We start from the raw sequence: 25,372 nt of genomic DNA on the forward strand, positions 1-25,372 counted from the left end.
TGGAAGGGATTGTCACTCTCGAATTGGCCTTCTCAGCCACACAAGACACTGTTCCAAGACCTCCATACAGAGCACGATACCATAGTCTCTCGAGACTGAAGGATGCCTACACACAGGGGTCGATTATCTCCCCAATGCTGTTTAACATCTATATGAGGCCGCTGGGTGGGGTCATTAGGGGATGTGGAGCATCGTGTCATCAGTATGCGGATGACACTCAGCTCTACATCTCCTTCTCACCAACTGCAGCTGATGCCATTCTGTCCCTTCAACGCTGCCTGGGGGCTGTACTGCAATGGATGCAGGAGAATGGGCTGAGGCTGAACCCGGACAAGACGGAGGTCCTGAGGGTGGGTGCCCCCACTGTCGGTGGCTTGGGTGACTCCCTCTCATTTGGGGGGGTGACCCTTGCTGCAAAGAGTGGGGTTCACAGCCTGGGGATCCATCTGGACCCGGCACTCACCATGGAGACACAGGTGGCGTCGGTGGTCCACACCGCCTTTTTTCATCTCTGGCGGATAGCCCGGCTGCGACCCTATCTTGATGTGGGGGCACTCACTACCTTAGTACATGCGCTCATAATCTCAAGATTAGACCACTGTAATGCGCTCTACGTGGGGCTACCTTTGAGGCTAAGGCGGAAACTCCAAGTGGTATATATATAGTAAACCGCCTAGAGTGTTCGTGACAAACAGATAGGCGGGGTATAAATGGAATAAATAAATAAACATTATTCGAAGGAAGGAAGGAAGGAAGGAAGGAAGGAAGGAAGGAAGGAAGGAAGGAAGGAAGGAAGGAAGGAAGGAAGGAAGGAAGGAAGGAAGGAAGGAAGGAAGGAAGGAAGGAAGGAAGGAGGGAGGGAGGGAGGGAGGGAGGGAAGGAAGGAAGGAGGGAAGGAAGGAAGGAAATCAATTGTCTTCCAACAGCTACCACCACTCTTTGTCTGTTGTTTGCCTGTCATTTAAAAAAAAAAACTTTATGTGGAATAAACGTTTGCCTTGTACTTTCAATTCTACTAACAAGCTGGACCAATTATGTCATTCCAAACTACTATTTCTCAGTTTGTCTGTTGTTTTAGCATTTATACTGTTCTTGATATTGATAGTTAACAGCATGGAACTGTGATTTCATTTTCTATTTCAGTCCCACATTCTTGTCAGAAGCTTCCCAGCAGTGTTTGGTAGCAGTTTTGTTAAAAGTGGAGCGTGTTAATTACATGCATAACATTAAAAGCTTGTGAAAATCTTCTCAGTTCATTTTCATACCATGTTCATTTATACTGATTTTCTAAAGCTTTCCTAATCATGCATGAACATCATACATACTCTCAGCTTGAACACTTTTTACAGATGATTTCAGTATTTTAAATCCTCTGTGCTCAGGGTGAAAGGACAGCATTTTCCTCTTACTTTATCTGATTGGTTTGCAGTCCTTGATGGAAGATTAGGAAGATTGCTGACGTGAATAGTGAAAAGTCAGAGGCTACAATTCAGTGGGTAGGAACCTGGAAATAAGCATCACTGACGGCAATGGACTTTGACTGCAAATCCTATGGCCCACCAGCTGGCACATTTTTTTGCTGAAACGGGTCAAAAAAGTGTCGCTTCAATAACAGAAAGGAGCTCCACCCCCAGGCTGTACTTACAATCTCCAAGAAGTCCTGGAGCACATGCAGAAAGAGCTACATGCTTTGTTTTATTTCTGGTGGGAGCAGGAAAGAGACATTAGGAACTCTCTCTCTCTCTCTCTCTCTCTCTCTCTCTCTCTCTCTCTCTCTCTCTCTCTCTGTGCGTGCGTGCGTGCGTGCGTGCGTGCGTGCGCGCGTACGCACGCACAAGGGGAATCCCCACATTCAAAGAATCCCAAGCTCTTTTGTTTTCTACATGGGGGAATCACACCTATCATGCAGCTTGTGTAATCATTTCTCCTTCAATTGGCATGAATGGGAGGGTTATTTTTCCTCCAGTATACCATCAGTTGAAATAAAACCCTGCCCTCTCACCCTCTTCTCAGGCTGGCATGAAACAGCAGTTTCTCTGCCTCAAATCCATCCTTTCACAGTTAGTTTACATTTTAAAAAGTATTTATGTTTAGAAGAGGCTTAATCAAAAACACAACAAACCCCAAACAATGAAAGCTCATCCAGTGCAATCCTATACATGTCTACTCATAAGCCCAAGAAAATTCAGAAACGCTGTCTGCCAAGTATGCGGACATATAAACGTTTATCTATCTAACAGTGGTTGTGGCTGACTGCTGCTTTGCGTGCAGAAGGCTGGTGAATGTACAATGATGAAGATCACCACCACCACCACCACCTTAGAAGACAAAGAGCTGAAAGGGACTCTATGAATCATTCCATCCAGCCCCTGTCAAGAAGGCACAGCAAGGAACTGAACCACCCAACCTCCGGCTCTGCAGTCAGGCACCTAAACCACTCAGCTATCCAGCAGTTCCGGATAGTGCTGCTCAGCTTCTCCTTTCAGTTCAGGCCTTGGCATCTCTGGGAAAAACTGGGAAAGACGGTTTGAAATCCACCGACAGTCAGGAAACTGAAGAGAAAATAGGGAGCCAGACAGAACACAAATCTGATTCTATAATGTGAGGCAGATACTTAGGTTCCTATATAACAGGGAAGATATCCAAAAAACTACGAAGAAGATATTTCTCTGTATATCTGGGAAAAGCAACATCTTCTCCTTCCACTCCCAGATTCTACACAGAAGCTATGAATCCAGCAATAGCAGTAACAGCACCCACTGTCCTGAAGATAGGAAGCAAAGCTTAGGCAGCGGATACAGATCTTCTCGATAGTGTATGCCAGGATCGTGCAAGGGAGTTTTAATTGCTTCTTTCAATCAACAGTTAGCATCATTGTAGCTGTCTTTATGGTTATTTTGAGAAAAATAATGCTCTCTGACCACAAGTCATACTGCAACTCTGCAGGGTCATAATTCAGAAATTAAATTAGAGAGTGGTAAATTCCTTGGATTTACATACATGACTGAACACAGTTTAAACAGTCATCTTCATTTTGCATGTTATTTATTTAGATACATACATACAAACTTCCTATGTATATAGGGTTTATTTCCCCCACTCCTGCATGCTGGCTTCTGAGAGTTGATAAGCAAACCACCACTAGCTGTTTGTAGGTTTTTTAGGCCGTTTGGCCATGTTCTGGAGGTTTTTCTGCCTAACGTTTTGTCAGTCTCTGTGGCTGACATCACAGAGACTGGCAAAATGTTAGGAAGAAAAACCTCCAGAACACGTCCAAACAACCCAAAAAACCTACAACAATCATTGGATCCCGGCCATGAAAGCCTCTGAGAATAAACCTCCATTATTCCATTTTGCCATGCACTGTGCCTGGGTTTAAATTTGCCCACGTGTTGTGAGATGACGGGAGAAGATTCAACTGAAGTTTAAATTTCCTTGCTTTGGAAGGCATAGTTTCAACCATAGCGTTCTGCTTTAAAGTGACAATTCTTCCTCTTTTGTTAATATATGCATATTACGTAGAAGAACTTTCTTAGATCTGTCCTAAATCACTGCCAAAGAGCATCATAGCAACTCTAAACTCTAAGCATTATGCAGGCAACAGAAACCCATAGATCCACATCTTCATCTTGTAAGCACAGTTGGTTCCTTCAGACCATTTTTTACTTGAAAGCCACATATAGTTCAGCATTTCTTGGTAAGAAAGAAGAGCTAATTTGTTGGTTATTTTGTTGTCTCTTGCCCCTTCTACAGCAATACTGTATTCTTTTTCCTCATTTAGGGAGATTTTCCACATTTTCTACTTTTTGAAATAAAATGGTTTTGCCATTTCTCTGAGAACGCTTATTAACCACACTGCATCCTCTTGGCCTTGCCTGTGCCTCTCCTAATCTGTGCTATGCATTTCATTTAAGCTTTTATCTTAGGGGTTTTAAATAACATACAAACATCCTCAACAGATTTGACCCTCATGACTTTCCCCTCTAATATCATTTTAGCTTATCCTGTCTTTTTTTTAGTTTTATAAATGAAGTTTCCTTTATTGAAATTAATTGTGACTGTGTTGGATTAAACATTTTTAGATCAATTGTTTCAAACAAACTTTAACTAATACTTAAATTTTAATTTTCAAAACTTAATCTGGCCCTTGGAGGAGCCAGAAGTGGATTTATCTCTCCACTGAGCCCTTACCCAGGGATTCCTCTACCCTCACCATTCAGGAGATATGTGTGGTATCACCATACTATTCCCTTTTTCTTATGGGACTTAAACAGGACAGGACAAATCAAAAACTGAAGTATATTCTTCTTAGATATAATGAAGGTCAATACTAAACAGAATTGGCACTTAGAGCTTTAAATAAGGCTTTGTCCAAAGCATCTTCTTTTGATCAAGAAGGGCTCGACCATCAAGTATAATCCATGTTTAACCCTAATCATACATTTAATACATTTTTTATTATACTGCCAAGGGTCAGCCTCTCTTTTACTTCTGAATGCAATTACAACTGGCATAAAGAGAGAGAGAGAGAGATACTCAATAGCCTAAAACAATTAATTAATTCTCATGCCTGCTGATTTAATGTGCTCAGGAGTTAAAACCACTGAAAGGAGACAAAAATAGCAAAGGAAGAAGCTGTCATTTTCTTACATTAATCATGCAAATGAAAATAACTGAAGAACAGTTATCTATTTAAATCCAATATCTACTGGAGGACAAAGCCTTTATTAAGCTACCCAATACACTCTCTAGAACTCTTCTTGATCAGGCTAGATGAAAGCAAAGCAAAAGCATTGGCAGGGGAGGAAAAGTGGTTGATACGGAAGCTGTGAAATTCTGCCCTTAGTCAGTCTTAACATCTAAAGCAGTACAGTATTCCATTAGCTTAGGGAACAGTAGTTCAGCCAAGATGATCAACAAATTGCAAAGGACCTCAAACTGTACTGAACTTTTTCCCACCTTCCAGGCATGTGACTAATTTGCTCCCACTAGAAGTCCTCTGGGAATTTCTCTTAAAGCTACAACAACAGAGGATTGATTGAATTCCAGCTCCATGTACTTATTTTGTTCTCCAGCCCTGGAATAAAGCTAAAGTTTTAACATAAAAAAATGAAACAAATTTTTTTGCACCCTACCAATCAGAATCACTATCCTGGTAGGCTCATAGTAATGGAACACTTAGGTAGCAACTATGTTCACTACGAGCCTGTAAAAGATGTACCAAGATTTCCTTCATCAGATCTGTACACTGTAAACAAGACACAGGCACTCTTAGAATAACTAGGCTGGAGAGAATCAGATGGATCACAGCACGATGAGGCATTTACACAGGAACTGAAGAAAACATTTTACTAATAATGCTGCGCTTTTTGCTCTGGGAAGACACCAGTGCAAACACCATTAAACACATATGAACAATGTACAGTATACAAATAGAGAGCCACTGTCAGTTCTATTCATTAAAAACAGTGCTCCTTAATAAGAATTTAAATTCCCAGTTCTATTTAGCTGAGGCCTGTGTTAAAAAAAATCTCCTTACAACAAAAGGTTTGTCAGACGCTGGTTGAGAACGGAAGTTCATTCAGCACTAGAAACAGGGAGTTACAGTTCTCCAGTTTTCACCATCTCCACCCACGCAACTCATTCCTAGTACATGTTACCCAGACTGAACAGAAAGAAAGAATAAAGGGAGAAATTTTACAATTCTGATGACAGCCAGTTTGTATGTATTGTAGTTGATGGGAATATTTGATAGGTCCCAACAATTGCCAGTTATATTCAGTTTGGATTATTGTGACATGCTCTATGTGGGTCTGCCTTTGAAAAGTGTTTGGAAACTTCAGTGGATTCAAAATGCCATGGCCAGATTGTTAACAGGGGCTGCATACAGGGCTAGTTACAGGGATTACCTGGTTACAACAGTTCCATTGGCTGCCGGTGGGCCTCTGGGCAGAATTCAAAGTGTTTGTTTTGACTTATAAAGCCCTAAGTGGTATGGGCCCAAGCTATCTCAAATATCACATTTCCTTTTATGATATTAGGATGTTATGATAACTCCTGCCTGGGTTTTAAATCATCAGAGGAAACCTTTCTTACTGTCTTGGTGCATTTGGTGAGGACCTAAGAAAGAGCCTTCTCTGCTGCTGCTCCCAGACTCTGGAACTCCCTCTCATGAGAGGTCAGGCTGGCTCCCTCTTTGCTGTCGTTCCACAGGCACACAAAGACTTTTGGCTTCAGGTAGGTTTTTAATCAGTAACGGGCCATCTAATAGTTGGGCTGCCTTTCCCCCCCCCCCTTGCTTTGTTATTCTTTGTTTTTCTCTCCTCCTTTTAAGTTTCATGTTGTTTGTTTTTAAGCTGTCCTGAGTCCTCTTGAGGAGAAAGGAGGGATATAAATATTTGAAATAAATAAACTATAATAATTTGAATGTCCAGACATATGTTGGCATGTGCTTATTTTTTGCATCTCTTCTCTATATAGTTCAACCTCCCATCTAATTTATACATGTGTAGACATACATACATACATACATACATACATACATACATACATACATACATACATACATACATACATACATACATACATACATACATACATACATACATACATAGATACATGTGTGTGTGCGCGCGCACGCGTGTGATAAGTTTTAGATATAATTTTTAGATAGAATTTAGTGGGTTTTGTATTTTTTTAAATGATTGAGCCTTGAAATTTCTAGATGAAAGTGAACTACAAGTATTTGCAAGTAAGTAAGTAAGTAAGTGAACGAACGAACGAACGAACGAATGAATGAATGCACACCAGAAGAGTTCAGAAAGCAGTACACCATATGGTTGTGAAGGCTTATCAGTGCACATATGCAATGGCAAAACGTCCCATCGGACTACAGTCATGCTCTCCCAAATCCCTATAGGTAAATGTTGCCCTTGACATTTAGTCCAGTTGTGTCTCACTCTAGGGCATGGTGCTTATCCCCGTTTCCAAGCCGTAGAGCCAGCGTTTGTCCGAAGACATTTTCTGTGGTCATGTGGCCACCACGACTAGACACGGAATGCTGTTACCTTCCCACCGAGGTGGTACTTATTCATCTACTCACATTTACATGCTTTCAAACTGCTAGGATGGCAGGAGTTAGGACATGCAACGAGAAATCACTTCGTGACGTGGATTCGATCTTACGACTGCTTGATCTTCTGACCTTGCAGCACAGAGGCTTCTGCAGTTTAAAACGCAGCACCACCACGTCCCTCCCCAAATCCCTATAAATAAGCATAATTGTCCTCTTCCTAAAAGTAACAGCCACAGAAAATAAAATGTGCAGCTATAAACCAAACACCAAAGAATGTGCTGTGTGATTTGTTATTAGTACAAAATTTCAAAACAGTGAATAGTTTGAACTTTTTCACATGATGTTTCTGAGGAAACAAATTCAAACCAAGACTGACGCTTTATACCGTGCACTGGACATGATGAAAGCCAAATGCTATTTCACTGCGGTTTGCAAATGTTACATTATCTATGAAAAAATGTTCTTGCATTTATTTAACCCTATGGGATCAGAAAACAATTTTAAACTGATATGGTTATCAGTGCAGAAAATTTCAATCCAGATCATAGAAACCTTAATTTTAAGTCAGAAAACTTAAGATGCATGAAATCATACCACTGTACTTCAGAAAAAATTAGGATGAGTATACAAGCTAAATGCCAAATTTGTGGACTAAGATTTTTTTTCTTTAAAAAATCTATTAAGATATTATACATGATTTTCCTCCCCGATACTACTATGGTAATCAATTCGTACTTAAAATGGGGGGAAATATTTCACTGAATGTAGCCATAACTGCTAAGGTAGGAACAGGAAAGTTCCTAGAGTAAAGGTTCCAGAAAAAAGGATTAGTCCAATCAACACAGAAGTCTCATTCCAGGAAGTAAACACGAATCAAAAAACCTTTCTGTTAAAATAAATTATGGCACAGACTGGGATTTTTTGCCACAAAAATAGATGTGGTAAGTTCTCTTTTAGAATTAAATAGCTTTAACTAATTCTAACTGAGGAGGAAAAAGCCCAGTATTGATGAGATACTGCTGCACAGAGATATAAACAACACAGAAGTCGGAGATTGCAACAGTGATTCTCTGGCTGAAATCCTGTTGGTGACATTGAATCAGTGATGATTTGCTTTGTGAAACTGAAGACCATTCCTCTGTTCCTACTCTTAACCCAACACCTATTTTGTGAGAAAGAAAGAAAGAAAGAAAGAAAGAAAGAAAGAAAGAAAGAAAGAAAGAAAGAAAGAAAGAAAGAAAGAAAGAAAGAAAGAAAGAAAGAAAGAAAGAAAGAAAGAAAGAAAATTTTGCTGGCTAGTTCATCTTTGCTTCAGCTAAGAGAGGCTCTGAGATGTTGGAGAAATTATGAGAGCTGCGCTTCCTTAGCCCACATTTAGATTCCCGCTGGACAGCTGCAGAAGCTAATGTAATACAGAAGCTCAGCATTAAATATTAATCAGTGGGTGTACATTAGTAGTGGAAGTTCTTAATGGGAAGATGTAGGTGACACCATCATTAAGATCTATACTTGTCACCTCCCAAGCAGTACTACAAGGCCCTTAAGTGGACTACAGTGGGAAAAAAATCTATGCCAAATAAAACTTCTTAGTCTTCAAGTTGCAACAAGATTCTGTTGGTTTTACTTTAACAGACCACAACTCAGCTTCTAGACACAAACTCATCAGGCCCTTGAATATGTTTCAGCAGAAGTACTTATGGAATGTGTCCTAGCACCAAAATTCCAAATTTAGAATTCAGATTTGCAATTCTAGCCCTTTCTGGAATTCAGAATTTTAAAAATCATAAATTTCTGGATATCTGGCACTCTGTTACAGTCAATAAGAATACCATATACTCATTATTTTCCCTTTAAAAAAAAAAGCACACATAAACAGAAAACATATTTTTAAAAGATTTCCCTGTGTCCCCTGACACCTCTCCAGGGATTATGACAAACAAAAAGAGTGAACACCAAAAGCCAGCAATTCCTAGGTATTAAGAAATGACTGTAATAGAAATACTGGTTGAACCGGGAACAGAGGAAATGCCATCAGCAAATGGCTGCAGCACAGCCAGTGGTGGGTGGGAACTGTGTCAACAGCACAGGACACAGCACAGTTAAGTTAATGAGCACAATCTTGAAGTAACAGTTGGAAGAATGAAGACCTAAAAGGCTTGGGTCCAAGCTACCTCAAAGACCATGTCTCCCATTATGAAAGCTCGGGTACTAAGATAATCAGGGGAGAACTTTATCTCGGCCCCACCTCTTTCACTAGTATATTTGATGGGGACACAAGAGAGGGCCTTCTCTGTCGCTGCTCCAAAACTTGTAAAATGTACCACCTGTTCTCTGGGCCAACTGCTACTTCACCAGTTGCCTGACACCCCAATAGAAATCTGGCATCACCCTGTGGTTAAGGTTTGTTCAGGATGGTAATTGGTAATGGGGTGATAGTTCTGCCACAAACCTAAGGAAACCGGTGCTCGTCACCAAAGGGAATGGTTGGTCATCCAGGGATATTATCTCCCCTAGGCAACAAGTGATCCTGGCACTTTTATATTTGCAGAAGGCCTTTTCTTGCAGTCCCTCCGACATTTCCTCCAGGGTTGCCTGGATCGTTTTTCAAATATGGGTCTGGCATTTGCTGCTTCCCACCTCTTGCTATTTCCTTGCTTTTCTGGGCTGGTAGTTCAACCTCTGCCTTCTGAGGACTCTTGCCCCTCACAACAAGAAAGCCACATACCCCCACAGTACCCACTTCATTTGCTGACAGTGCTCTATATTGAGTCTTCAGGTGGCTGAGCATGCTATTATCGGAGAGATAGTGCAGGTCCTGCCCATGCTTGAGCTTCTTCTTGCAGTGCACACACTCAGTCATGCAAGCATCCATAGCACATTGTTGAAAATGCTTCCAGGTTGACTTCTTGGGAGCTCCCGTTTTTAACTGGATGTTCCTATTGTGCAGGGATAATTACTTAGAATCCATTGTAATTTGTTGTCTCCACCAGGTATGACAAACTGGATTTTAAAAGAACTGCATAGTTTAGTATAGAATGATGATGTACTCACTTATTCTAGTGTTTAACTGAATATATGTCCTATCAGAAGCAGTGGTAATCTTGCAATAATGTCACCATAAGGCAGACAGTGCGTGTGCATGTGTGCACGGTAACAGGTCATCTAAATTCCCTTACACATCATAAATATATAGCAGATTAAACTTCAAAGAGTCTGTGGTACCTTAAGGACTAACATTTTACTTAGTATAAAAAAAACTTTTGTAAAGGTACAGTACATGTATATGTACACTTGCATGTATGCATGTGCACACATACAGAACTAGTTGGCATATTTCAAACAATACTGTTTTTGTGTCTGTCATTTAAAATACTATATAATAGACTCACTAAAAGGCAGCCAGGTGAGATGCTGCAAAAAAGAAATGTATTGACATCGTCTGTCATTCACTGCTAGTAAGTACAAAAGATCTCAGGATTAGAAATAATCTGTCTTGGATTTGTTGATGAAACTGCACCTACATAATCCTGGGCTACAAGCCCATGAGTGCAACAAAAGGTGGAATTCCTGGTTCTGTCAGAACTGAAGAGAAGAAGCTTCTTACTGCTCAACTAAACTGCAGGAGAATGGTGGAACTAGTGCTTACACTGTACCTCTGTACCTCCTAGCTTCTTTCCTCCATCATGAATGGATATAGCCACAAGGCAGTGGAGGTTTGAAATCAGAGATTTTCTTCTCCTAGATGGGCTGTCTTCCATGGCTGACAAGCCCCACCTACCCGGCCTGCTCTTTAATAGTGCAGAAGTATGATCTAACCTTTACAACTTCCCTGCCTCCCAGGTCTGCCCACCTGTCTGCCCACTGGAAGCTCAATTGGGATGAAGCCAGACTAATTCCCCTTGAGAGGACATTCCACAACTGGGGTGCAACTGTAGAGAAAAATGTTTCTCAAACAGCCACCAACTTAGGCTCTTGGGATGGCAGGATGTGGAACAGAGTCTCCATTGGGGATCCAGATTTTGATCAGGCATACAAAGGGAGCAGTGGTATCTGAAATATTCTGACCCAGGATCCTACTCTTTTGTAAACCGAAGCCACTCTGTCATGTCTCATCCTCATTCTAATCTAGCAACATTCAAAAGCATGTTGCCCGATGATGACAATTAATATAAGCTAGTCCAACCTGCCAAGGTGTAATGATTATGATGATTCGTGTATTGTTGCCTATTTTTGTCAGAGCAATTTGACTATTGCCTTGCTCCTCACCTCTCTGGTTTTTGTTTTCAATGAGTCTTTTAGGGTTTAGCACAGACAAAACAAACATGGAAATGAAATAAAAGGACTCAGAAGGCATGGGTCCTTTTGTGTAAAACTGTGTCCTCAAGAGCACTATAATATTTATAACACTTTGGAAGTTTAGGTCTGTGGGTGTTCATCATTGCTGACATTTTCCCTGTTGGGTTCAACTTCAATGTGAGATTAGATAACCTTACCAATCATGTCAGAATTCAAGTTGTTTTCTTGCTTAAATGTTTAATTTATCTTCAGAAAATGAGACTAAGCCATTATTCACCAATGGTGAAGTAAATCTTTCTCTAGAGATCCATGTCTCATTCATTCTACTATTTCCAGGCAGAAAACATTAGTTTGCCTAATTTACAAGCTGTATTCATCTAACGGCTTCTATGTTCCATATGAATAAAATCCAAAATAGTTGAAACACAGAACTTGGAAGTTACAGACACATTTACTTCATCTTATAAAAATAAATATTACAGCTGTGAAAAAAACTGCAGGTGTAAATGCTTAACATGTACAAAATAATTCAAAAGTATTGCAACTATGAAAAGTTGTAAACAACAAATACTCCAAAATACATAAAATCAAAAGTAAAGGTGCAGGCAATATACTTAGGTCATGTTCCAATCTTGTTTCAAAATTGTAGAAGCACAAAAGTTACAATAAAAATACCCAAGCCATTTAATGACATCCTAAAACAGTAAGAGCTCATACCTTTAAAAGGTACAATCAAAAAGCAGAGAATGCATCTATTAAAATGCCAATGTACTTAAAAGTAAAAAGTGCAGCCTTGGCGTGTTACATGAGCAACACCAGAATTGTGTTTCTGTAGCCACAGCCTTGAGAGTAGTTCCTAGAAGCTCTGAGCTTTGTGGCCTTTGCTTTGTTCTGCTTACTCAGCATCTATGCTGATAGTATCTGCCACTGCCTGCTTCTGGTAATGATGCCCACTGCTGTGAGGTATCTCACATCTGTACATAGCTTTAAACTGATTGTTTTGGCTTGCCTTTGTAAATATTTACATAACCACACCCAACTGACAATTTATGTGGAGGTTAACATAAAAATTTCTAATGGAATTTTCTTGCGGTGCAGAAAATGCTGATAAGGCTGGTTTGCGGACAAGAATGCTGGTTTTGCTGCTGAAGAGAAGATTCAGTGTTTTAGTATTTTTCTATTGGCTCCTGTTCAGCCAGAAGGCCATACTGTATACAGCAGTGGTCCCCAACCTTGGGCCTCCAGATGTTCTTGGACTACAACTCCCAGAAGTCTTCAGCACCACCTCTGCTAGCCAGGATTTCTGGGAGTTGAAGTCCAAGAACATCTGGAGGCCCAAGGCTGGGGACCACTGGTATACAGTATACTTTACTATGAATTCTGCCTCCGTTGCAAGGCCTTACTAAGTTACAATGTATTCCACTGGTTTTGTGGAGTCTACGGCTTTTATCACATATTTTGCTAATCCAGGGAAGCTGGCTGCTTGTTGCAGTAACCTGTAAAAGTCATTCAGTAGATTGCTGGTCTATGCTCCATTGATTGAGCACAATCCCCATTTCCAGGGTTACAATTATCATAACCACTTTAATCATTTAAATATTTTATTAATATAAAAACGCTGGATAAGTTCAGGCATCTGGCTTTGGAACCAGAAGTTGGGAGTTTGATTCTACACTGTGGCTCCTTGACAGAAGCTTGGAATCCATAGGATTCCTTCCAGCTCTGCAGTTCTAAGACAATGATGATGATGATGATTTAAATACCAAACTTTAAGTGTGCTCCCATTTCACCAATGGCAGCCCTTTCTCCATTGTTCCATACAGGTTGCATGAAACAGAGAGAGGTATGAAGGAAAAGTCTGCAGAAGATGACACCATGACAACTGTCTTCCTTCCAGGGCACCAAAATAGTTTCAGCTGATTCACCATCATCCTTAGATGCCATACATGTCTTACAAGAGGTTTGCCCCCACTTCGAAGCATATCACAGCGCTGACTGGTGATCATCTTTACCAGCCTTACAAATTTTCTAGACTAAAGGTCCCAGAATCCTCCAGGCAGCTATAGCCATGATAGCTTGGGAGTTGTAACCCCCAAAAATAGTAGCTTACCAAGATTTGTTAAAATATATACAGATTCACTGTGTTGAAAAACCAGATTTAGCATACAGCTTTTTAGTAAAATATAGCCAAACATATCTGTAAGTTCAAACAAATCAGAGTGGGAAAGGGATAAAGGAGAATGTTCCCCTTCTTTCTTTTTTGGTAAGCATGTGAATAACATTGCCATTTTAAAGCAAAATGTGTAATCAAGACTGTGACAATACCGAATTTATGGCCTCCATGGCCAAAAGAGCCTGCAATTTAGTTTGTTTTAAGAAGCTTACTAAAAATAGGATAAAGAGTAAATGACTCTGATCTGGGTGTGTCAGACAGATCATATAAACCATTAACAAACCAAGAATGTGGTGTCTTTACTTTGTCATCAAACAAAAAACTTCCTGGAAAGGTTTACTCCATAATCTGCCCTTCTTCATCATAAAGCACTAAGGTTTCAAACTGGGAAGCAAATTCTAAAAATGTCCCCACAGGCATAACAGCATGTGTGTGCCAAGGCTTATATTGCTGCTTGTTCAACTTTCATGTCCCACTTATGATATACTGGTGTCAAATATCTTCTGCAAAATGCTACATAATTTAAGGTGTTGTACTCCTACATCATCTCTTTCATGTTAACTGAACAGTACATCCAAGCTCACTGAAGTTTCAAGATAAGCTTCCAGTTATTAAAGCCTTTACTGAGAAGTGGGATTTACTTACTACAGCAAGACCATCTATGGAAAACAAACAGATGGTACCACAATAATCAGAGGTAACTGAATTTAAGAGTTTTCTCTCTCTAATTAAGCAATTTCAGATAATCAATCTTTAAAAAAATGGGCAGCAGTCAGCCAAAAGGTATTATACCCCATTGATTTTATGAGATATGTATGTTTGAACAAGTTTTTGAATAACTTATGATCTCACAAAGTGTGTGGGGGAGAAGCATGCTTTGGTCTGTACCATATCATGTTGGTCTCAGTGGTATTTCTTGCCTGCCCAACAATGCAATTCAGCTATACAATCAAAGCTTAGAAAAACTTTTTGTTTTGGAATCCTTAGCCAGCTTGGCCATTGATGGCTAGATTATTATGGGAGATGTAGTCCAAAAGTACCCAGTGTAGTGTAATGGACAGAGTGACAGACTAGGCCTCAAAAGACCAGGGTTCAATTCCCCGCTCAGCCATGAAAACTCAGGATGGGAGTGGTAAAATTACTTCTTAAATATTTCATTCACTTTGAAAGCTCTGTTAGGGTCACTATAAGTTAGTTCCAACTTGACAGCATTTAACAAGTTTAAAAGTATAAAGGTTATAAGAATACAGAGTGCTTGTGTCCTGTTTCAGAATAAGTATACCATATTTCAAGTATACCTTCTGTGTGCTATAATAAAAAACTCTCACCTTAATTTAGCTAAGATTTTAGAACAGGGTGCAGTGTTTTATCCACAAACAGATTTTTATCAGAGAGGCTACTGTTCTGTATTCATATATAAAGTGATGCCTCGCTTAACGAGGATAATCCGTTCCAGCGAAATTGCTGTAGAGTGAGATCCTCATTAAGCGAAATAAAAAATCACATTGAAACACATTGAAAACCTGTCCAATGCTTTCCAATGAGCTGAAAAACTCACCATCCAGTGAAGATCCTCCATAGGGGGTGGCCATTTTTGGTGCCTGTAAAGCAAGGAATCCGTCCAAAAACACAGTGGGTGGCCATTTTGATGCTGCCGATCAGCTGTTTTAAAAACTTCGTAATGCGAAGAATTGGTTCCCGAAGCAGGAAACCGATCGTTGCAAAGCGGATTTTGCCTAACAGTCATCGTATAGCAGTTTCGTCGTTTAACGAGGTAATTGTTAAGCAAGGCACCACTGCGTACTGGATAATTCGTACAGCAGTTAAGAATGCCACAAATACCTCTACCCATTTCCTATTAGCAAGCATACATAATATAAGTAACAATGTTTCCAATTAAGTCTTGAAAAATCTCATCATTTGAACAATTTGTGTTACAAATGTAACAATCATTAAATGTGTATCTTGTTTTAAGTTTCATGGTACTATTCCCCAAAAAGAGAAAAAGTCAAGCACTCATTTCACTTATAGCCTTCTAAATCTGCTTTATGTTAATAGGATCAGGATCACTCTTGAGTACAGTGGGAAAGGAAATGAAAAATGTCTTTTGACAAGGCAGCAACACAGCAGTGAAGATACAGCTATATATGTAAGTGCTACAGAGGGTTGGATCAGATATAATGAATGCAAATGACAAAAAAGGACTTCATTAAAAACTTTCCTATGGTAAGAATTTCTTTGACAGTGGCATGAAATGGAGATGGGTTTTCTCTGGAGGCTTTTAAACAAGAGTTTGGATAGCCATTAACTTACTCATGGATAATTATGCAGCAGATTTTCTGCGGGGGGGGTTAATGACCCTAGAGTGCCTTCCAATTCTGCAATGCTATACATCTGTTAAAAACAGAAAGAGATATGGATAATTCTGAAGAATTACCAAGGTATTTTTAATGGCACAGAATCTATACCTAAGATTATGGTTAAAATTATGGTTAAGAGATAAATACTGTGAAAAGACTGATGTTTACAAAATAATCCTACCTGAAACTCAATTAACTGCATCTCTCCTCATTCACCTAATATCTCAAGAGTAAGGCGAGGAGGTTCGGTCCACCCTATTTTCCAGCGACCATATGTGTTTTTAAGTACGAGTGATCCATCCTGCCCCTTACGCAAGCTGTCTTGCTGCTTTCGGTCACAGTGCTAAGGCTGCAGTTTATTTTGTACTACTGGGAGTACTCCTGACTATCCCATTTCTGCAGTCTGTGCAGTTGCTTAATTTCCTCCGAAACAGAGCTGTGGTCAGCGTTCTCTTCAGTGACAACCCTGTAATTTGCAGTGAGTGGATTGGAAATCCCATCCTTCTGGTCCACTTGGGAACTGCAGCTCCTGCCCATTGGCCAATTCCACTGGCTGATTCTAATCCAGGACAGGAAGAGATTCACAGCAATTCAAGAGGTCCTGGGAAGAAAGACCCAAAGCAGTGCTTGATCCTAACACTTCTTATATTCTGTGGATGACACTTTTAGCACCCTAGCTGTGTAAAGTCGCCTACAGCTCTGTGATAATCATGACAAAAGTAAGGGACATGGAACAAATAACATATGGCCTCCAGATATTGCTCAACAAGAACTCCCATCATCCTTCAATACTGTCCATGCTGGCCAAGGCTGGTGGAAGTTGTTAGACTGGTAACAGCTGCGATCTATCAAAAATGGCTACCTTCACGAAGCAGGCAGCACACTGTAGATCATAGCTGATACTCAAGAATGTGCTTTGAGATCAGCTGTCCTAAGGTAAGAGGTAAAGCGGATTACAGAAATATCTACATTGCCCTTGACCTTTTCTTAGAAAGAAATTATGTAATTTTGACTTTCACCTGTCTTTTCTTGGTTTGGCTAACTAACAACACTTGGAATAGATATAAATCAATGTTGCAAAATACAAATATTTTTAAAGAACTGTTCGCATATTCACGGGGATTAAAACTCAAATAAGTGAGTCTGAAAATAAACAGCTTTGCTAGATTATATATAGATTTTGAAACAATTATAAGTAACTGAGAGAAATAACAACAATAATTGGAATGTATGTAAAATCTCGGTTAAAAGATGTAGCTTTTTATCTATCAACATAAGAGTCAGGGGGGCACTTATTAGCTTTTCTAAAAGAAAGGGTTGTTCTTGGAGGTTTGGCAGGTTATGCAATTAGTTTAGGCTGGAATCCTGCACACTTTTACCTGGGAAGAAACCCTACTGAATTCAATGGGTCCTTACAGGAAAGTGTCGGTTTGTTTTTGCTAACCACACCTTTTAAAGAAGCCCTGTTTTAGACTGCATGTAATTCCAAGGCATGGAAAACAACCTAAGGGCCAAATTCCTGTTGCACAGCTCTGCCTTTACAACTGGAGTGATGTAATAATCAATGGCATATTTCCACTAATTAAAGATTTCTTTTTTTTTTCTGTTTTGCAGTGCACAACTCACATGCATCCTAAACTTGAAAAAGGAAGTCTTTAATCAGCAGCAATCTGCTGCTGCTGCCATCATTCCTGTTGCACTGGCAGAACCTTTCCAACAGGATTGCAGTGAATATGTTATAAAAGAACATAATATTGACTGTGCATTTCTATCATCATACTAATGCAATTGTGTTTTCGTAATTAAGTATTTCTATAGGTGTGTGCTGATTTGCTTCAGGGATGATTCATGGAATGGGGTGGGAGGTCTTCCCCCAATATTTCAAGGGGTCATCCTCCCACTGTGGACACAAGGAATCTATACTTTCCATAGTTTTATACTTTAGTAAGCAAACAAAATTCTTAAAAGGAGGAGGAGAAGCAGGGGCTTTCTTTCTTTCTTGATCAGAGAGGGATTTCCTCCTCAATATGAGTTTTAAAAGCACTGAGGAAAAGTAAAATAACATGAAATCTTCCTTTTTCACAAAGGTAAGCAAGCACTGTTTTATCTACAGCATACTAGGATTATTATTTTTTAACTTACCACAAGTCTATCTTGTGTTTTCCATACTAAGCCAAGAGCAGCATTTATCTGACAACCACCTCATAGTCCTTAACCACTCAGTGAGCTTACAGGCAAGCACTGGTCTGAATCTGAGATTCCTCAATTCTAACTCCAACAAATCACAACATTTTACTCTATAGCCATTAATTGAATTTGCTCACTTATATACAGATCTGCAGAAAGTGTGACTGGACAGGCAACTCTTGCCTGCCCGCAAGTGCAAAAAGGGGCTGCCAAACTCCTGGCAGGGTAGTGTGCTATATCTGTCTTAGTGGGTTTGAATTTATAATCTGTGCACCAGAGTAGCTCAACCTCCTCCCCCGCCCTATCTTCTTTTTCTGCAGGATCATGAAAGCAGCCGAAGGAAGACACCTATCAAGGTCCTGATAGGCTACAAAAGGCTAGGCACAAGTTATACAGTCCTGAATGATATGGATGGTCCTAGAAAAAAATGATATAAGGAAAATATTGCTAATTAAAAAATCAATCAATCAGTACACATTTCTTCAAACCACGTTTCATATTTCTGACCTTCATTCCAGCTGCAAATGGGATTAGATTTTGTGACTTGCCAGACTGATTGTGCAATGTGCTCATGACCTCAGGTGAGCCTGATCCGTCCCAGAGATACTAAAGTTCTTTCATGGCTCTGAATCAAGAGCTAAACATGAATCACCACTTCCTCTATTTATGGCAGAAGGAATATTTAACACAAGACATGCAGTGGCATTTAGCACCTACAGGCTTCATTTCCACATTGCAGAGCTATCTTTTGCTCCTGCTGCACATTTATAGCTGTAGCAAAACTGTCCTCCTTTCCCTTAACACACAAACATTTAAACAAACAAAAATTAATAATTCCTATTAGTTGATTCACAGCGAGCAAAGTGAATTCTTCATTATGGGGAAAGTCTGATGAAACGAATGTTGAAATATTATCTTTCAGACAGACACTGATCTGCAAAATAGAACTGTAGGAGGCACAACGCTACACGCAGTACAGTACATAAATTCACCAAGAGTGAAGTCTGAGCAGACACACATAGCAGAAGATTGTGGTTTAAGGTACATATAACTGAGGAATTACTGTATTCTACTAGTTTTATTGGTAAAAGAGGGAAGCCCAAAATGCTATCAAAGCTGCTAAGGTTTGAAATAAAGTCATTTTTTATTCATGGCATTTACAAACCAGACTTCATAGTAGATATGACAAATTATAATTATATGTCATGGACTGCCACTCTCTATTAATAGTAAGTATTTTTACTATGTAAATTGTTTTGGAATTTACTGAATATCTGAATGTCTGAACTGAATAGTACCTGTGCTAAATTCTTACTGGAATGTCTGAACTGAAAAGTACCCGTGTTAAATTCTTTTTCATATCACATTCCTGAAAGTGTGTGTAATTATGACACAACAGCCAGAATGTTGTTCAATCACAGACTGGTGATAATTGCATAAAGGGAATCACATTGGTCATGGTATTAAACTGCTACTCATTGATCAAGCGGTGGCAATGTCACTTGGCCTGTGGCTGACTGCATGCACTCCCAGAAATATATCCAGCACCTTATTATCTTAGAACTGCAGAGCTGGAAGGGAGATTATAGATTATCGAGTCCACTTCCTGTCAAGGAGGCACAGTGGGGAATTGAGCTCCCAACCTCTGGCTCTGCAACCAGAGATCTAAACCACTGAGCTATCCAGCAGTTTCAAGCCCACTTCTGGGGGGGGGGAGGTCAAATAATCTTAAAATTTTGATTTGTTATTAATTTTATGCATCCATAATTTAAAACTGTGCAATGCTGTGTTACAAAGAAAGTGACAATTTGCCATTTGTACTTAACACAACTTCCCTTATGTAAGATTTAGTTGTCAATGTAATTCAGGTAACACTTCCAAACACTGGGTGTTTGAAAAGCTTATAACATGATGTAAGTTATAGTTACTCTGGAGATGAAACAGAGGCATTTTATAAAACCAAGACCAAGTAGCAGCTATTTGATGAAATGTGCTCATATTATTTTGAATTGTCATTTTCACGACTATGAAATTGTTGTTCAGAGAACGGTCATACCACTGCCATGTGCCTGAAGTCAATAATACAATGCAAAAAAAAAAAGATATTTTAACAAAAAACTCATTAGGACTTTGCAATTTTCTGCTGATCAGTGTTGTTGTTTCTATGCTGGCAAGCCTTCAGAACCAGTTGCTACATACCGTCACTTCCACCTTACAGTGCCCCTATAAATTAGTAGCCTCCAAAAAGCTCTTGTCATTAAGAGCCCCACTGAGATCTTGCAAAATAGAGGCCATGGCTTTCTTGATTAAGTCAATCCATGGCATGTTAGGTCTTCCTTTTTTCCAATTGCCTCACTTTTCTTAGCACCATTGTCTTTTCCAGCGAGTCTTGTCTTCTCATAGTATGTACATTAGCCTCAATCTAGTCATTTTACCATTCTGAAGCAGTAGAACAGAAGGAAAAAGTCAGAGGTCCATAAGCGTATTTGGCTGTAGCAGATCGATTTAATGGAATGTATTATCTTGGCAGAATGTAAGCCTAACTCAAAAGGTGATATAACTTTACCAAGTCAGAGGGAACCAAACTGATGCATGGGTGAGCACATTTACTTTGAAGCTTGGAGAGGATCAACAGGGCTGGAAGTGTTTAGATCTGCAACATTCAGGGGTGACTAAATTAGCCATTTGCCCCACAATTTACAAGTACAGATAAAATCAAGTTATCACCAAGCAACTATATGGTGTAAAGCTCAATATGGGGAAATCCATTGTGGGAGGAACTGTCTTTCTTTGTTTGTTTGTTTGTTTGTTCAGACAGCAGGGGTGGTTTAAATAGATTCTGATCAGACTGAGATAGTTTTGACTTCTTCCTGCCTTGTGTGACCGATCACCTGATTCTAAGGCAAAGCAGTGCTTGTGGGGGTAGTTAACAAGTGCCTGCTGTCTGCAAACAGAATTTTTGTTGGTTTCTTTAAAGACTGCTCATGAACACTGGATCACTAGGTCAATTCAGGAAAAGTAATTTTTAGGAAATTGGTGGAAATTCACAATTAGCACTTGGTTAATGGTAGCTTCTGTCCTGCAAACAGAGCAATCTGCCTCTGCCCCTACTGATTCCTATAAACTGTTTGATGTCTAGACGGAACAATTTCACCCAACTTGAAAAAATAGGGATCATAGCAGATTCAAGTTTATTTTCCCCACTGAGTTAGTCGCACCCTCTATTTAGAATCTTTTCAATACCTTACGGGGAAACAGCAAAAATCTTAAAATGTCATAGGATCAGCAACAGTTTGGGAGAAAAGCATTTAAGCTACCATCAGTGACTTGCAAAGAAATGAGTGGAAAAATATTCAAAGGCTACTTTGGTCTTGCAACCACAAGTTATATCTTGAATTTGCTGAAAATATTTCCCAGTAATACTGTGCATAAAGCCACCATGAAAATGAACTATATAAAAAAAAAACAGAGTTCAAAACAAGAAGGTGGGAGATCTGGCTTTATATTGGATTCCTTCCACTCAAAGTGAAGAGCTGGCAAGTCTACAGGTACAGTAATCCATAATCAAAGTATCATTCACATCAATCAGTACACTTACTAAACTGAAATATTCCTTCAGTGGTACCATTAGTTGACTGCAAATATTTGTGATTAGTTGAACTGCTTGAAAATATTTTGTAAGTTCATTCTGTCTAAAAGAGTGGGAATCATATCAAACATTGATGACATACTAAAACCATGGCTTATTCCATGTTTTTTAACAGAAGCAAAAATGTGGAACTTCCACATGAATTCATGGTGTGCTGATAAACATGGTTATCCATTACAATTTAATACAACACACCCTTAAATATGCTATTATAATATGTACAAACATTTTAAGGCTGCAATCCTTCACATATACCAAGGTGCTATCTTCATTGGATAGGAGGGCCTGGCGTGCTCTGGTCCATGGGGTCACGAAGAGTCGGACACGACTAAACGACTGAACAAAAAAAATCTTCATTGAACACAGTGTGATTTGCTTCTGAATTAACATGGAGAGTTTTACATCACAAATCAATCTCTCCCTATCTCCCACCCATTTAACTGAAAAGGCATACAGTAGCCTGAAGAGTCACATAAAGACAAGGAAAATTGTCTTTATTGATATTTTATTATTACAAGAAAAGGCAGACATTTACATCTTTATTAATAAAACAATCTACATTTCTGAAAATGAAAATTTATCAAACATACTCTGACAGAGTGTGTGTGTGTGTGTGTGTGTGTGTGTGTGTGTGTGTGTGTGTGTGTGTGTGTGTGTGTGTGTGTGTGTGTGTGTGTGTGTGTGTGTGTGTGTGTGTGTGTGTGTGTGTGTGTGTGTGTGTGTGTGTGTGTGCTGGTATTTTATAGGCCACTACCTGCACAGTTTACAGAGCTATACATAAAAAGCTTTCCCAAATCAGGCATGAAATCAGAATAATTTAAGAAATAAAAATCTGGAAATCTGAGAAGGCATTCATTTATTCCACTGTTATTGCTACACTGCAGACATAAACTCATGCAAGTTGCAGCTTACACTTCATTTTAAAAATGCTATCCATTTTGAAAATACACACTGTTGATTGTTCACCATTTAAACAGTGTTGTTTTTTAAGAAAAGGGTGCCTTTCATGCAGTAGAGCAGACACAGTTCTTCCTCTTCTACCTCCCTCCCTCCCTAATCCTCTGAAGTCTAAACAATTGCCAGAGCCTCTGGGTTTAGCTCACTTTGACGGAAAAGTAGAAGAGACAACATTTCTGAAGTTTAGTAGTGCAGTAGAACTGTAACGCAAGAGGCGAGGCTAAAAATTATTTGACCTTTTAAGAATATTAATGAATACTACAAGGGGCGCTCAACAGAGTCAATGCCCTGTGGATTCAGCTTCAGAAATTCAATCTACAATGAATGCTACACTGAATGAGGCAGGAAATGATGAACAAAGAAAGGAATTTCATAGATTCCAGATGTACCCTCACACCAGCTGTGAGGTATAAGCCAGAAATCAAATTAAGGCCTTATGAAGGCTACTACTGTCCATTTTTCTTAAGAGAATGTTTGGTGTTTGAAGGAAACAAAAATACAAATATAAAAGAGTTTCAATGTTTCCATAATGAAATTGTTACCTGCGTAAATCTCGGTCCACCCAAATATGGTGCATGATTTCAATGAAAACAGAGAAAAGCAGTGACCCTTTCCTTCCACTCACCCTCACAGCTACTTGTAAGTTATAGTTACATTAGTCGTTATATTTAGCAACTATATCATTAATAACTTTTAACTATATTGTAGTTACATTTTTATAGTAACACTTTCTTTTTTCTTTAAAAAAAAACATCTGAATGCTGCAAGCTGCTAGCCTGTGGTATAAAACACACCAAAGCCCATATTCGTGTAATTATATGTGTGTGTGTATGTGTGTGTGTGTGTATACATACATACATACATATACATATATACATACATACATATACATATATACATATATACATATATACATACATACATACAGAACGGTACAGTCACCATCCCTGTACTGCCACTGCTTATCACATCCACACCAGTTGGGCTGAAGTTCTGACTCTGCACATATTCAGTCATAAAGTGCAGTGCCCTGCAATGGATTTCTGCTAGCACAACAGTGGAATCCAGCATAAATGAGATGCAAGTGATCCTTCCTTCCACTATAGCCCCCAGAGTGACCTCTGGACCAGCTCTAGACAGCTGAGAAGCCCCTCAAGAGTTGGTGGAGAAAGGCAATAGGAAGAAAGCTCTGATCTGCTGGAACTGCACTGCCAGATTGCCAGAATTAAGATTTGCCTCATTTATTAAGGGCCACAGGATAAAAGTCGTTTTTAAAGAACGTCTGGCTAGATGACATTTAATTAATGATGGTATCTTTCCCCCTTTGTGGAACTTGATTTTTTAAGCAGAAACCTGAGTGGCAGGCACTTCAGCTAATAATGAATACAAGAGGGAGGATGGTTTTGAGAAAACAGCACACTTGAGTGCCTGAAGCTTTTCGAGCTCTCCCAGCTATATATTCTTGCCCTCTCTAACTTTTCAAGTTTTCCTCCGAAACAGGAAGACACATGTACAAGACATAGTGATTTCTTGAGCAGGCTTTGCTATCATATGGATAGGAAATCAATTTGAGAAACATCATATGAAGAGGCTTGGCTCCAGGAAAAAGAGACTTAAAACTGAAGCCAAGTTTTATGGCCTATAAAAGTGCAGCAGTAACATAATATAGTGGATTTATTTTAACATAATCACATCATGGAACATATGTTTGTTTGTTTTTTTAAAATTTCAGTGACCTTGTAACCCAAAATTACACATCAGTCAGCAAAATTGCATGAGTCCTATATAATAGGCAGACTTCTCAATTATATATAGTCTTTATATTCATAATTCTTATTGATTCTTTACTCCCCCCAAAAAAAGCCTTTTTAGCTCTTTCCCCTTCTGTAAGGTCCTTTGATATGTCCTTTGGTCCACTTTTTAAAAATTCCAACACTATTCCCACTTAACTGGGGCAAAGCACTACTAAAGCCTTTGGATCTTAATCCTGCATAGAAATATACAGGATTCTACTATGACGTATCCAGAGTAGGCATTAAGTTTGTGGCCACTCATCTCCAGAAAATCCCATCAGCCTTACTCAACGGCAATGGCAAGACATGGATGTTCACTGCAACATCTGGAAGGTCACACACTCCCCACCCATAATCCAATCATCAAGCATCATTCATCAGGCCTCAATCGAAAAGAAACAGTTAACAGAGATATGAAAATTTATGATTTTGCATGCAATGCCTTTATAATTTTGCATGCAATGCTACTCCTCTGTATAGTCCCTGACCTCAACTGGCATCTTAGTTTAATTTAATTTGATTTCCCACTTTCCCCAGAACATTTCGTTTGACTTGATCTTTGCTGCTTTGACTCCTGGATCTTTTCTACGCTTCTCTACTTTCCTCAATTATATAGGTCTCCTTACTTGCTTATAACTCTGTTTCCCCTCTACTATATGAGAATCTCTATACCCTGCACTTAAAAAAACCAACCAAACAAACAAACAAAAACTAAAAGGTCATATAGATTATTAAGGATGACTTTACAAATCTTAAGTGTAAGAACTCTCTATAGTCCCCAAACAGAATACTTCTGTCATGGTGAGGAGGTTCAGTAGGGCATACATCAATATTTCCCGTGTCCAATACTTAGAATGCTGTGAAAAACTGGTAGACACCAGA

The 25,372-nt window shown here is 39.3% G+C and overlaps 1 protein-coding gene and 1 long non-coding RNA gene across 11 annotated transcripts in view; one reads left to right on the top strand and one right to left on the bottom strand.

The window, feature by feature from the left end:
- The window catches only part of RASA3 (RAS p21 protein activator 3), a 189,435-nt gene that overhangs the window by 144,633 nt on the left and 19,430 nt on the right, over window positions 1-25,372 (bottom strand). The gene's annotated exons all lie outside the window — the stretch shown is intronic.
- LOC144588495 (uncharacterized) lies at window positions 1,887-24,551 on the top strand. Its single transcript, XR_013544089.1, has 2 exons — window positions 1,887-14,241; window positions 15,603-24,551. It is a non-coding gene; the product is annotated as an uncharacterized LOC144588495 (long non-coding RNA).

This window comes from Pogona vitticeps, chromosome 3 (assembly GCF_051106095.1).
Source record: "Pogona vitticeps strain Pit_001003342236 chromosome 3, PviZW2.1, whole genome shotgun sequence".
Lineage (NCBI taxonomy): Eukaryota > Metazoa > Chordata > Lepidosauria > Squamata > Agamidae > Pogona > Pogona vitticeps.